Raw genomic sequence first — 14,226 nt, 5'->3', positions numbered from 1 at the left:
CCTCCCGCGTTTAGAGATTATGGAAGTGTTTTTCTAGTTTGGCAACAAACCTTTCTAAATCTCAGTTTACATCTCAATTGTTCAGATATTGAGCTAAGGAGAGACGACATTTTTTGCTAACCTCACAACAATCCTACGAGAGGGCACTGGCATTGGGAGAGGTTAAATAATTTCCCCAAGGTCAGAGAGCCCACATTCTTTAGTGCTGTACCGGCTTCCACTTTCTGTTATCTTAATCTTGATGGTGAGAATAATTACCACAAAAATAACGAACATGTATTGAGCATTTATTATGCCCCCAAAACTCAATAAAAACACTTGACATAGATTTTTGGCATTTACGCTCCACAATAGTTTGATGAGGTACTATTATCTCCACTTCTTTTTTTTATGGTCTCCACTTTGAAGATGAGGATTCTGAAGCCTAGAAAAGTTGTCACCTGCTGAATGCACGCGGGTGACCAGGGGCAGAACCAGGCTTTGAACACAAAAGACTGGCCTCACTGAAATCAAATACACTTTGGTTGGGGTGACCTCTGAGGAACTTCTTCCACCACCCGGTCCCCTGCTGCCACCAGTTCAAAGATTCAGTGATTTATTTCTGTCCTCTGGAGCCTTATCACATTTTATTTCACTTAAGTTACATCATGAAAAGCATGGTTTTGAATGGTTGTGTTGAGTTTATCTGGTTTAACAAGTTTTTTGTCTAGCTTAAGCATTGGAAGTAGCTCTGGACGAAGCAGGTAGAGCCAATCCCAGACTGGCCCAGGGCCAAGTTGAAGGTAGAGAGATCTGTTTTTCAACCCTGAAGGTGCCTAGAAAGGGCTGAATTGGTTTTCCACGCCACAGCTCGGGACAGCCTACTGGCCGGCCATGTAGTGGAAGCCACCCTTGCCAGTAGGGGTCTCTGTTTCACAAAACAATATCCTATTGTCTCTTGGATTCTGAAACAAGAGGCTGGCTGGATTTTGTCCTCAGCGCTCAGGAGGAACTCTAGAGCCCAGCTTTACCAGGACAAAATAAATAAATATAAATATAATTATAATTATACATATAAATACACATTATAAAAATAAGTATAAATATAAAACAACATTTTACCTTTTTCTGGCTTTATGTTTTTAACTGAAAGAGGATTGGTAACAGGCAACTAAAAAAATAACAAAACCTTAAAAAATAAATCCAGGGCGCCTGGGTTGCTCAGTCGGTTAAGCCTCCGGCTTCAGCTCAGGTCAGATCTCACGTTCGTGGGCTCAAGCCCCGCGTCAGGCTCTGTGCTAAGAGCTAGCTCAGAGCCTGGAGCCTGCTTCCAGTTCTGTGTCTCCTTCTCTCTCTGCCCCTCCCCCTCTCATGCTCTGTCTCTCTGTATTAAAAATAAATAAAACATTAAAAAAAATTTTTTTAAATAAATCCTGAGCATGGTGCTCCCTGAAGTCTTTAAGCTAATGCGCTGGACTTGGAAACGTACATTTGGCATCCGTACTTGTACCCTAGCTGTCTGATCATCCTTCGTTCCAATAATACCTCTGTTCTGCCCTTCCATTCAGGTCTATCTGTTTTGCTTCTGAACTCTTCTCCACACCTTCCCCCTCTTCTCAGTCCGGCTAAGGTGGCCCTGTTAATGCTAGTACTTTGCCATTAACAGCCAGCTTGAAAGGATTGAGCGCCTTACCTTCTCAGCACAGAAAGGTAATTGATTACTAGAGAGCCCATGTATCAATTATAACACAACTTAGTTGCTAGAAGATAGAATTAAAGGAAGATTGGAAGGAAAGAAAAAGGAAAGAGGTGAAGAAAAAAAAGAAACTGTTAATAAATTCCTCTATGTGATAGAACATGTGTTTTCACATATTTCTCTCTTAATATTAGTCTTTGAAAGCCTCCTTAAACCCCACCAGTCAGCCTGAACTTTGATTAGCTGAGACAGCTCAGAGAGCCCTGAATCTCTGGTCTTGATAGGCCAGATAGTTTACACTCCCAGCGTAAGATTATCTTGGAAACAAGTGTAAATGAAGCTGTATGATCATCCTCGTTCTTTTCCTCCATCCTACCCACCCTATGTTCAAATACCTCCCTCCCAGGCTCTCACTTCAGCCCTGAATTTACTGACAAAGCCTCTGCAGCGTGTGAGTGGGAGGGCTGGGGCAGAATGTAAGGAAAGGAAATAAATAATGGATGATAAGTTTGGCTGGTGACGTATTGTTGCAACAGCAGCAGAATCTGCAGGAGTTTAGATGCAATCCTGCAGATCTGAAGAGATCTTCAGTACGAGAGAAGGGAAAGAAACGCTGGCTGTCTTCAGCAGCTCCATAACTATGAGTCCACACTTCACAGTTATCATGAGGCAGCCAGATGGGGCACTTGGGGGGCTCACTCAGTTGAGCATCTGCTTCGGTTCAGGTCATGATCTCACGGTTTGTGGGTTCAAGCCCTGCATTGGGCTCTGTGCTGACAGCTAGCTCAGAGCCTGGAGCCTGCTTCGGATTCTGTGTCTCTTTCTCTCTCTGCCCCTCCCCTGTTCATGCTCTGTTTCTCTCTGTCTCTCAAAACTAAACAAATGTAAAAAAAAAAAAAAAAAGGCAACTAGAGTGGTCCCACACATCCAAACATTTGTGGTGGTCAAAAGTGTAATCCAAAGTGCATGAAAACAGCTACCTGCTCAAAAAGAGCTCTTTCTCAGTCTGAAATGCCCCAATTAGTCATTAAAAATTAATAGTTCTCTAGTTCTAACATCATGGCACCAGGGGAACAATATTGTGTGAGACAAGCACTCAAATTCAGCAGATTTGAGTAGAGAAAAGATTCATTAAAGGTTTTGAGGGGAGAGAGAGACAACAGAAAGATGATGGACCAAGAAGCCACAGGCCCTCTTCTCTGCAGAGATGCCACGTTAACAATGTACAGATGAGAACACCCTGGTGAGAACCCTAGAGACCTAGCAAGAAGCTACAGCACTGAAGGCATTGTTAAAGCAGGAAAGAATTCTAACAAAAAGGGTAGGAAATTTTCAGTATTTGGCACACACATCCACGCCCTTCCCTCACGCAGAGTAGTATGGGACAACTGGGAGGAGGTCCCTCAGACCAGGGGCTCCCCATCGGATGTCAGCAAAAGAATGGACCATGTGCCCATTTTGTCTGGGGTTGGCTGAATGACTGGTTTCTATCTTGCCTGACTTGGTAAGAAACTGGTACTGGAGTTTGGAAGCCGCTGAAAACAGGGGTGAGCAGCAAGTCAGAGCTGCAGAACCACATGTAGACACCAGGGAGAGCAATAGATCAGAGAAGGTTTGAGATGTTCTAGAACCTGCAGTTGAGGTGATTGGTGAAGGTCTTCCCCTAAGCAAAGCTAACACACAAAGACCAGTACCCCTGGGACAGGTGGTTGTTTCTTCAGATGCTCAAATCCAGTGAAAGATTACAAGGCAAACAAGAAACATGAGCCAATTAAGGAACAAAAATAAAACCCCAGAAACTGACCCTAAAAAAACACAGATGTGAGGGCACCTGGGTGACTCAAGTCAGTTAAGCGTCCAACTCTTGATATCAGCTCAGGTTATGATCTCACAGTTCAAGAATTCAACAGAGCCCCCCATGGGACTTTATGCTAACAGCTAGAGCCTGCTTGGCATTCTCTCTCTCTCTCTGTCTCTCTCTGTCTCTCTCTCTCTCTCTCTCAAAATAAACAAATAAACTTAAAAAAAATCACAGACCTCTGAGCTGTCTGACAAAGAATTTAAAGCATCATGAAGATGCTCAATGAACTAAAAGAGAACACAGACAACTAAATGAAATCAAGATAATGATGCAGGAAAATGAACAAAATAAGAATATCAACAAAGAATAGTTGGGACAATTGGGAGGAGATCCCTCAGACCAGGGGCTCCCCATCAGGATGTCAACAAAAGAATGGACCATGTGCCCATTTTATCTGGGGTTGGCTGAATGCCTGGTTTCTATCTTGTCTGACTTGGATAGTTTCAGAAACTGGTTATAAAAAAATAACCAAACAGAAAAAAAATGGAGCTCAAAAATACAACAGTACTGAAAAATTCACTGAGGAAGTTCAACAGCAGACTTTGTAAGTCAAAGAAAGGATCAGTGAACTTGAAGACAAATCATTTGAAATCACTGAGTCAGAGGAGTAAAAATAAAAAATAATAAAAAGAAAAGCAAAGAGAACATAAGTCACATATGGGACACCATCAAGAGAAATAATATACAATCAGGGAATCCAGAAGAAGAGAGAGAAAAGGGGTTTAGAGCTTACTTGGAGAAATAATGGCCCAAACTCTGCAAATCTGAGGAAAGAAATAGACATACAGATCCAAGAAACTTAGGGAATCTAACTATGATAAATCCAAAGAAAACCACTCTGAGACACATTACAATCAAACTGTTTAAAGTCAAAGATAAAGACATCATCTTGAAAGCAGCATCAGGGGATGCCTGGGTGGCTCAGTTGATTAAGCCTCCAGCTTCGGCTCAGGTCATGATCTCACAGTTCGTGGGTTCAAGCCCCGCATCAGGCTCTGTGCTGACAGCTAGCTCAGAGCCTGGAGCCTGCTTCAGATTCTGTACCTCCTTCTCTCTCTGACCCTCCTCTGCTCCCACTGTCTCTCTATGTCTCTCAAAAATAAATAAAAACATTTAAAAACATTTAAAGAAAGAAAGAAAGAAAGAAAGAAAGAAAGAAAGAAGCACCAGAAAAGTAATTTGTAACATACAAGGAAGCTTCCTTAAGATTTTCAGTGGATTTCTCTGCAGATACTTTGCAGGCCACAACAGAGTGACCTGATACACCCAAAGTGCTGAAAGTAAAAGAACAACTGTAAACCAAGAATACTGTATTCAGCAAAACTGTCTTTCAAAAATGAAGGAGAAATTAAAATTTCTCAGATAAACAAAAGCTGAGGGAATTTATTACCACTATACCTGCTCTACAACAATTATTAAAAAGATAATGAGTTGAGTTGGGGCATCTGGCGGGCTCAGTCGGAACAGTGTACAACTCTTGATCTCAAGGTCGTGAGTTTGAGCCCCATGTAGAGTGTAGAAATTATTTAAATAAATAAAACTTAAAAAAAATGAGTCTTTTTGGCGCCGGGGTGGCTCAGTCGGTTAAGCACCTGACTTCAGCCCAGGTAATGATCTTGTGGTTCCTGAGTTTGAGCCCCATGTCGGGCTCTGTGCTGACAGCTGGCAGCTGGAGCCTGTGTCTCCCCTGCTCATGCTCTGTCTTGGTATCTCTCAAAAATAAATAAACCTTAAAAAAATCTTTTCAAGAGTCTTAGAGGAGCATCTGGGTGGTTCAGTTGGTTAAGAGTGGAACTCTTGGTTTTGGCTCAGGTCATGATCTCGCGATTCATGGGCTTGAGGTCTGCAACATTCTCTGTGCTGCTGGTGCAGAGCCTCTCTCTCCTTCTCTCTCTGCCCCTCCCCTTCTCTCTTTCTCCCTCTCTCAAAATAAATAAGTAAAACTTTTTTTTTTTTTTAAAAAAGAGTCTTTGAGTTGAAACCATAGTAGAGTACACTGCAACACAAAGATGTATGGAAATACAAGATTCTCTAGTAAGGTAAATATGTGGACAAATACAGCAACTTGTACTATTGTTGTTTGTACATAGAATATAAATGACAAAAACATTTAAAAAAGCTATACATTTATGTTAACAGGTATACAATATATAAAAACATAAGTTGTGGGGGTGCCTAGGTGGCTCAGCTAGTTAAGCATCCAACCCTTGATCTCAGCTCAGGTCTTGGTCTCAGGGACATGAGTTCGACACCCATGTTGTGCTCCACACTCGGCATGAGGCTTACTTTAAAATGCGTGTGTGTGTGTGTGTGTGTGTGTGTGTGTGTGTGTGTGGTGACATAATAACAAAGTGGAGGGGTGGTGCTGTAAAGGAGCGCAGCAGGAATGGAGAGTTAGTGTTACAGAGTTTCTGGAGATGGATGGTGGGGTTGCATAACAATGTGCATGTATTTAATGCCACTGAAATGTATACATAAAAATAGTCAACAGGTAAAATTACGTTTCATATATTTTACCAGAATTAAAAAAAAAAAACCCACTAAATCCAAAGTAACCAGTAAGTGTGACTATATCAATGAATTCACTTCAACCTAAATTGTGTTCCACTTTCCCTGGAGTAGCACATTCAGAATCCATGACATAATATTCCCAAAGATTTCTCAATGGAAAGAAGCAAAATGTTGGGGCACCGGGGTGGCTTGGTCAGGCAATCCTCCAACTTCAGCTCAGGTCATGATCTCACTGTTCGTGGGTTCAAGCCCTGTATCAGCCTCTCTGCTGACAGCTCAGAGCCTGGAGCCTGCTTCGGATTCTGTGTGCCCCTCTCTCTCTCTGCCCCTCCCCTGCTTGTGCTCTGCCTCTCTGTCTCTCAAAAATAAATAAACATTAAAAAAAGTTTTTTTAATAAAAAAAAAGAAAAGAAACAAGCACAATGCTGCCACAAATCCTGCTGCGTGCAAAGCACAGAATCCCCAGGACTAGATTCAGGGCTCCTTAAGCAAGAACAGTACCCCCAAATTATGCCATGAACTAAATCCACAACGTGGGCAGCACATTACCATCATGAGGTATCATGGACACTCCGCCTAAGCCATACCACTGGACTCTGTCACCGGCCACACTTGTCAAAGCAGTCCACAGCCTCTCCCCCGGGAGACTAACAACCCAGTGAACCATAAGGTAGCAACCGACAGAATAATTTTATGGGATATTCCTATTAGCAGAGTACCTTCAAAGCAATGTTCCAGAAACCAATGATATTGTAACACCTTAAACATGCATAGATGATACTTTTCAATTAGGAAGTTAAATTCACAGAAAAGCCCTCACAAATAATCTAAAGGGCTTGGAGTTTTAAATTCCTTTCAATGCCCTGAATTCCATCTGACTTTTATAATAAAAATGCATGCTTTTATACATACCGTGATCCATAGTCAGTTTATCACATTTTTTTTAAACATCATACAAAGACCCTCTTAAGTTCTAGCAGGTAGCTAGGTACAATAAAAAAACATAATACCTACTTCTCTCTTGAGATAGCCAGCTTCCAAAATGTTCCCTTAACATTCACATCCTGGGTAGTCCCTGCCAATTGGTACCAGGGTTAGTCTGTGTGACCAATAGAATATGGCAGAATATGAGTGTGTCACACTCGAGATTAGATTTTAAAAGACTATGGATTCGGGTGCCTGCGTGGCTCAGTCAGTTAAGCGTCCGACTTTGGCTCAGGTCATGATATCACGGTTCCTGGGTTTGAGCCCTGCAATGGGCTCTGTGCTGATAGCTCTGATCTGGATCCTGTTTTGGATTCTGTGTCTCCCTCTCTCCCTGCCCCTCCCCCGCTCGCTCTCTGTCTTTGTCTCTCAAAATAAAGACTTATAAAAAAAAAAAAAAAGACTATGGATCTCTGAGATCTCTCACTCTGGGAAAAGCCAGGTCTCATGTCATGAGGATACTCCAGAATCCTATGGAGAGACCTACGTGATAAGGAACTAAGATGTCCAACCAGCAGCCGGCAGAGAATGGAGGCCCTCCAGCAAGGACGTGAGTAAGCTTGGAACCAGAAGCACGTCCAGTATGTAGTCTTGAGACAATAACTTCAGGGCCAGCCACCAGCCTGACTGTAGCTTCCTGAAGCACCTTGAAGCAGAAGCAGCCAACTCAGATGCTCCCACAGAAACTGTGGGATTGCTTAAAAGTAATACGTGATATTTTGAGCTGTTGAATTTGGGGATAATTTGTTACGTAGCTGTATGTAACCAATCCAGCTTTCCAGCAATTCTGTAAGGAAAAAGGATGTGTGTGTGTGTGTGTGCGTGTGTGTGTTTCAGAAAAAGCTGTGAAAAGGTTAATCGCCTGCTGAGACACACATACAATTATGAGAAGTGGAACAATGACCCCCAAAGGCACATACTCGTCAACTCACACACCAACAGCAGAACAGGCCTCAGCCCTTGGCCGACAGGCTGCTGCCAAGTAGGTAGGTTTTGAGAGTAAAAAGGTCCAGATTAGCTCCGAATAGCTGACCCTACTAACCTGAAGTTTTGCCAGGGGAGATAAATGTCACTAGGTCGTGTAGTATCAGGTTTGAGAATCTCCCGGAAGGCATAACGTCTGAAAATGGTATTTACAATAAGGTCATGACGAGAGACAAAATCTAACTCTAATGATTCATCTAAAGAGACATTTAACTTGGAGTCTCTTTACAGCAGTGTGGTAATGGTTATAGGAACCAGGAAAGAATGTCGAAGCTTCCAGAGACTAGTGAGCTATGGAAGATATTTGGACAAAAGGCAGAAATTACATTACCAGATTCCACCGATGGGCGGACCCAAGGAGTAGGGGGCACCCAATCATACCTATCTTAATGATGGGACATGGCCACCCCAAAACCATGGTGCCAAAGCAGGGAGGGAGTGGGAAAGAAATGTATTAATCTTCCTCTATCCCCATCCTCCAGTCCTATCATATGGGTGCTTTCCTTTGGGCAGAGCTGACCAGCAGCAAGAGGGCAAAAGAGCCCAGTTGATCCACGGGTTTCCTAGGGTACAGGGTACAAAGCCAGACAGAAAAGGGCAGACAATAGAAGGTGGGGTGACACAGCTTTAGAGCCTTTCAGATACTTTTTTATAGTGTTTTTAAAAATGTTTATTTATCTTTGAGAGAGAGAGAGACAGCACACGCAGGGGAGGGACAGAGAAAGAGAGAGGAAAACACAGACTCCAAAGCAGACTCCAGACTCTGAGCTGTCAATGCAGAGCCAGAGGTAGGGCTCGAACCCACAAACTGTGAGATCATGACCTGAGCCAAAGTCGGAGGCTTCACTGACTGAGCCACCCGGGTGCCCTACATTTTCAGATTCTTAAAGACTCTTCATGATTATCTAAGACAGTCAACCAGTCTGTGCAAATCGTCTTTATCTCATCCCTAACAGACATCCAAGAACTCCAAAGGTGGCAAAAAGCATAGCTTTTGGAGTCAGGCAGGCCATCTCCCTGCTTCCAAGCTGTGTGACTTTGGGCAAATACCTAACCTCCAAAAATCTCAGGTTTCTGTTTCATAAAGTGAGTGTCATAATTACATAATGGGGTTATGGTGAAATTAAATATTAAATGCAGAGATGAGGAGACTAATAATACTTATAATTTAACATAGATAGGTAGGCAGATAGATAAACAAACTCTGGAGTGATGCATGAGAAACCAGTCACAGTGAATGTCCATTGGGAAGAATTTTAGAGGACTGAGTTCAGGGTAGAAGGAAACTTTACTTTTTATTATATGCTCTTTTTTCTTTTTTTTTTTAAGTTTATTTATTTAGAGAGCACGCGAGAGAGTGTAAACACACACACATTTGCGCACACAAACACACACACATGTGAGCAGGAGAGGGGCAGAGAGAGAGAGAGGGGAAGACAGAATACCAAGCAGGCCCCATGCTTTCAGCACAAAGCCTCACACGGGGCTCGAACCCACAGACTGTGAGATCATGATGTGAGCTGAAATCAAAAGTCAGGTTCTTAACCAATGGAGCCACCCAGTCACCACTATTATATGCTCTTTTATAGAGAGTACTTTTGGAATTTTTTCCGTGTATGTGTTCTATTGTTATAAAAAAACAAAAAACAAAAAACAAAACCCTTGACACCAACAGTCTTTCTAGTCAGTGTCTTGTATTCTGCTGCTTATTCCATTGATTCCACAACTATTATAAAGTGTTTACTATTATACTAGGTATTGGGGCTACAAAAAATTAAGATACCATCCCTGCTCTCGAGTAGCCAAAGTATAGTTACAGAGACAAAAAGCAAGCAGATAAGCATTATGAAGTGTACTTAAGTGAGGCCTACCTGATTTTTCTTATTTAAAATTTGAAGACACACACACAAGCGTCCTCAACCACCCCTTTCCTTGTTGCACTTACCACATTCTAACATCCTATACAACTTATTTATTTATGGTGTTTATTGTCAAACTCCCTCCACTCCATAAGGATGACAATTTTTGCCTACTCTGTTCAGGGACAGATCTCCAATGCCTGAAATGGAGACATTTGCTGGATGAATAATTGCTATGTATAGAAAAGCATGACAAAGGAGCTACCAGAACAAAGAATAAAAGGAACATCGAACTTGTGTATGGAGGTCAGAAAGGCTCCGCAAGAGAGGTGACTCCTTGTACTTAATCTTGAAGCAAATCAGGTGATTTTGGCTGAAAGACCTAATGTTTCAAGAGCAAGCAAATGAGAAATACAGAAAAATGAAATGCACAAGAAACTCGAGTCCAAAGGCATAGAGAGAGATGTAAGAGAATGGCACATATGGAAAACTGAACTTATGGCAAGAAATATTGGTTGCTGGTAATTGTTTATGCTGGCTGGGTGATGGGTTCTTGAGGTTTGTTACACCATTCTTTCTCTATGTTTAAAATTTCCCATGATACAAAGTTAAGAATAAATGAATAAACCGGTTTTAATGACTATAAAAGAATTTTTTAAATGAACGTGTTCTAGCAGGGGGACCTGTCTATGGTTACCAGCCACAGGTAACCGCACCTGGGCTGGGATGGCAATAGGTGGTGGGTGAAGAGGTGAATACCTAACAAGGAATATATAAATCCATAGTTCTTAAATTGTAAATGACAACTCAAAATAGCTCAGGCATAAAAGGGAATTTGTTGGTTGAGATACTCGGGAGTACAGAATGCATCTGGCATTAAAAACTACTGGATCTGGGGCAGCCGGGTGGCTCAGTCAGTTAAGTGACTGACTCTTGGTTTCAGCTCAGGTCATGATCTCACAGTTTGTAGGATGGAGACCCGTGTGCAGCCCCGTGCTGACACTGTGGAGCCTGCTTAGGATGCTCTCTCTTCCTCTCTCTCTCTGCTCCTCCCCTGCTCACTCTCTCTGCCTCTCAAAATAAATAAATAAACTTAAACCTATTGGATCTAAGAATGTAACTGATACCACCAGAGCTCTGTCTCTCCTCATATCCTTTTTGCCTCTGTTCAATTTCATTTTTCAGATACTCCTCCAGGTGGCGAGGAAGATGGCCATTGATAGCCTCCACCGCAAATCCTCCCAATTCAAAGACCTTTTTTTTCTCAATGCTTGTGTATAAATCTCATGGAAATTTCTGATTGGCTCTATGTGAGTCATGTGCCCCTCTTTTAACCAATCACTGTGGGATAGGGTGATGGAGTAATATGATTGGCCAAGCCTGGAATAGGGGCTAGCAAGTATGGGAGGGGGAAACCTCAGATTCCATGATTGACAGTTCTTCCAGGACCACATGGAATAGGGGAAGAGTCCCTAAGGGAAGGAATGCCAGCAGATCCAAATAGCCGGCATCATGGCTCCCACTAAGGGCCATAATTGATATTGGTGATGAGAAGGCTAGGGGGTGCAGAGTGGATTAAGTAGTAGCCGAGGGAAAGGCTAGGCAGAGAGGCCTTATTTTTCTAAGTAAGGCTAACCTGAACTGGACCCTGGAATCACAGAGAAATGTGTTGTTGGGCTGGGGGTCAGTGGACAGTTGCGGGAGGAATGAAAATACGAAGCTTACGTTAGCCTCATGCAGCTAATGCTCCATCTGGGCATGAAATGGTTAAAACCCTCCCACTTTTCCACAGAGGGATGATTGAAGGTTGAATATGGGTAAAAACTGGTACTGGAAATGCTGTAATTTTCTCAGGTAAATTGTGAAGTTGAATGCAATTAGAAAAGCATCCCCAAAATAGCTTCGGTTTGGTTGGCATATGACCAAACTCTGAACAGCTTAGATTAGTATAAAAGAGATTCAAATATATGTCTTTCGCATATGCTTAAGAAACCAAGCTGAAGGGAGAGGAAAGCAGCATACACCATCTGTTTAGGAGGTATGCAAGCTCCAGGGAGAGTTTGGAAAGAAGAGGGGCTTTAGTCTTTTAAGACCAGGAGGCAGTGAGAAAGGCACAGGCTCAGAGACACAGAAACAAAGTCAGAACCCAGGGCAGACAGAGTCTGAGACCCATACAGCCAGCAGGAACACAGTGCCTTCTGCTCTGTCCACATCAAGTTCTTTCCATCAAAATAGTTCCACATACATCTTCTCTAAGAAAGCTCCCCATGTATGAGCTGCAATGAGTTATTCCATTAGCGGTGAGGTCATCCATAGGATTCACTGGCCTATGCCCCACGCCTGCCTGTTAGAAATAAAAGGAGAGGTTGTGATGACATTGAGCCCAAGGACCTACTGTGGCTCAATCATCCCTCTCCCCTGTGAGGTTCATGAACAAGCTGTACATTCAAGGGCCATCAGCAGATGAGAAGTCAAAATACGACTTTGTTTTCACTTGAATAGATGCTCAATCTCTTAGTGCAGAGCTCTCTTGTGGACACAAGGCTGAGGCAGGCAGCTGACGGTGAGGGCCCCCTGAGCCTCTCCTTCCACCCTACACACCGACCTCTTCTCATCCTCTACCCGCCACATGGGACCAGAAATGGCAGCAATGAAAAGTATGCTTGGCTATGCATCTGTGGAAGAGAAAGCAAGACGGCCAGACCCCAAGAGGAGGCCTTGGCTCAGCATGAGCTAGAAGGAACAGCTGAGGGAGGTTCCTAACCCTGCCCTTGTTAGATGGGGCCCAATTAATTTCCCGGAATCTGAAGTATCCAACTAACGGGTCCTCTCTGGGAGAAGGCAAAGGCCAGGAGAGAAGGGGAGAGAAGAAACTTCCTGTTCCTCTAAATACTTGCTTCCCAAAATGTGGGTCCTGGACCAGCTGTATGGGCATCGCCTAGCAGCTTGTTAGAAATGCACAATCTTGGGCCCTCCCCTAGATGAAGAGTATGAGGGAACTGAGTTTTAATAAGATCTCCAAGGGGATTCACATGCACATTAAAGTTTAAGAAGTACTGAGTTTCTGAATCCTAAATCCATTGCCCAAACTGTCATTTCAATCTCTGCTTGCTTCCCAAAATAGCGCTCTGCATATGGTCAATGGTTAATGAAAGGGTGTTTGAGAAATTCTCTTTGGCATCTATTTCATTCTATGTGAAGGAGGAGATCATATCTGAGAAACCAGCACACATTTCCCAATGAGTGGCTTGGAGACAGAAGCACACTGAAAACAAGCAAACAAAACAGTTCTAGACATCCGCACACAGCTCTGTCGAGCAGGACAGATGGGCATAGTAAATCTCCTCTCGCTCCATCCCCCCGCCCATAATATTCTCTCCCTCCCTCACTCATGCTCTCCTTCACCCAAGCTACTACTGAGCTCTTGCATCGCCTCTGTTTCAGACGCAGGGCAGTACCACCCGGATCACATGTCTCTTGCAGCTCTGTCCTCAAACTCAAAACCTGAGAACGATATACTGCACCACTAAGCCAAAACACGGTAGGACAACAAAAAGCGATTTGCACATCAGTATTTCTCACCTTTAAATGTGACTGTCACAACCCAATTCATATCTTATTTTGGACCCAGGCCTGGATCTCCAATAGTTGCCTGAGTAGGAAGTTAATGATAAAAACTCAGAGCACCCAACTCCCAATGTCTTCTCTTCGTTCTATCTGATAGAATACCTCACAGTAAAAAGGGCCAGGGACTGGCAAACATTCATGGATTAACAAGAGTCTGCCATAATTATTAGGGGATCCAATAATGACAGGAGCAAATGAGTCATGATTAAATTATCATCTGCTGAGCACTTACGATGTACTTCCCAACAACCCTACGAAGGAAGTAGTACTCCTATTTAACAAGTGAGGGAATTTGAAGTTTTCATAAGTCAAATAGCTTATCCAGAATCAGCAAAGACAGAAATCTAGCATATACCTTAAGTCCAAAGCCTCTCAACCACTACAGTAACATGATGTTGCACTTATCAGAAAACAATACAAACTCACTGAGTGAGTAGAGAATTATTTTTCTTCTCTGGGGCTAATGTGAGGGGATTATAATGCACTTGGAAAAGTAAGATGCTGTAACATATAAGGTTTCATTTAGTATAGTAAGATCCTGCCCAAATAAAAGCCCTTGGTACTATACAAATGGCAACTCTGCTTGTAAAAAATGCCCACCCTTATAGTTCAAGATACCCCAGTTCATTCAATATACAGTTCTCATTCATCAAATTAGAAAATATGTTTTAAAGTTGAACCCTCAATGTCGGCAAGGATGTTGTGAAACTATGATATTGCTCGTA

The 14,226-nt window shown here is 42.8% G+C and overlaps 1 long non-coding RNA gene across 1 annotated transcript in view; it reads left to right on the top strand.

Moving 5' to 3' along the window:
• Window positions 1–10,506, top strand: part of LOC115302438 — a 32,576-nt gene extending 22,070 nt beyond the window's left edge. Inside the window, exon 7 of the long non-coding RNA XR_003913453.1 lies at window positions 10,058–10,506. This is a non-coding gene — a long non-coding RNA (uncharacterized LOC115302438). The remainder of the gene's footprint in view (window positions 1–10,057) is intronic.
• Window positions 10,507–14,226: the final 3,720 nt, after the last annotated feature.

This window comes from Suricata suricatta, chromosome 9, assembly GCF_006229205.1.
Source record: "Suricata suricatta isolate VVHF042 chromosome 9, meerkat_22Aug2017_6uvM2_HiC, whole genome shotgun sequence".
Taxonomy (NCBI): domain Eukaryota; kingdom Metazoa; phylum Chordata; class Mammalia; order Carnivora; family Herpestidae; genus Suricata; species Suricata suricatta.
Note: the sequence above shows the minus strand (reverse complement) of the source record. Positions and strands in the feature narration are given on the sequence as shown.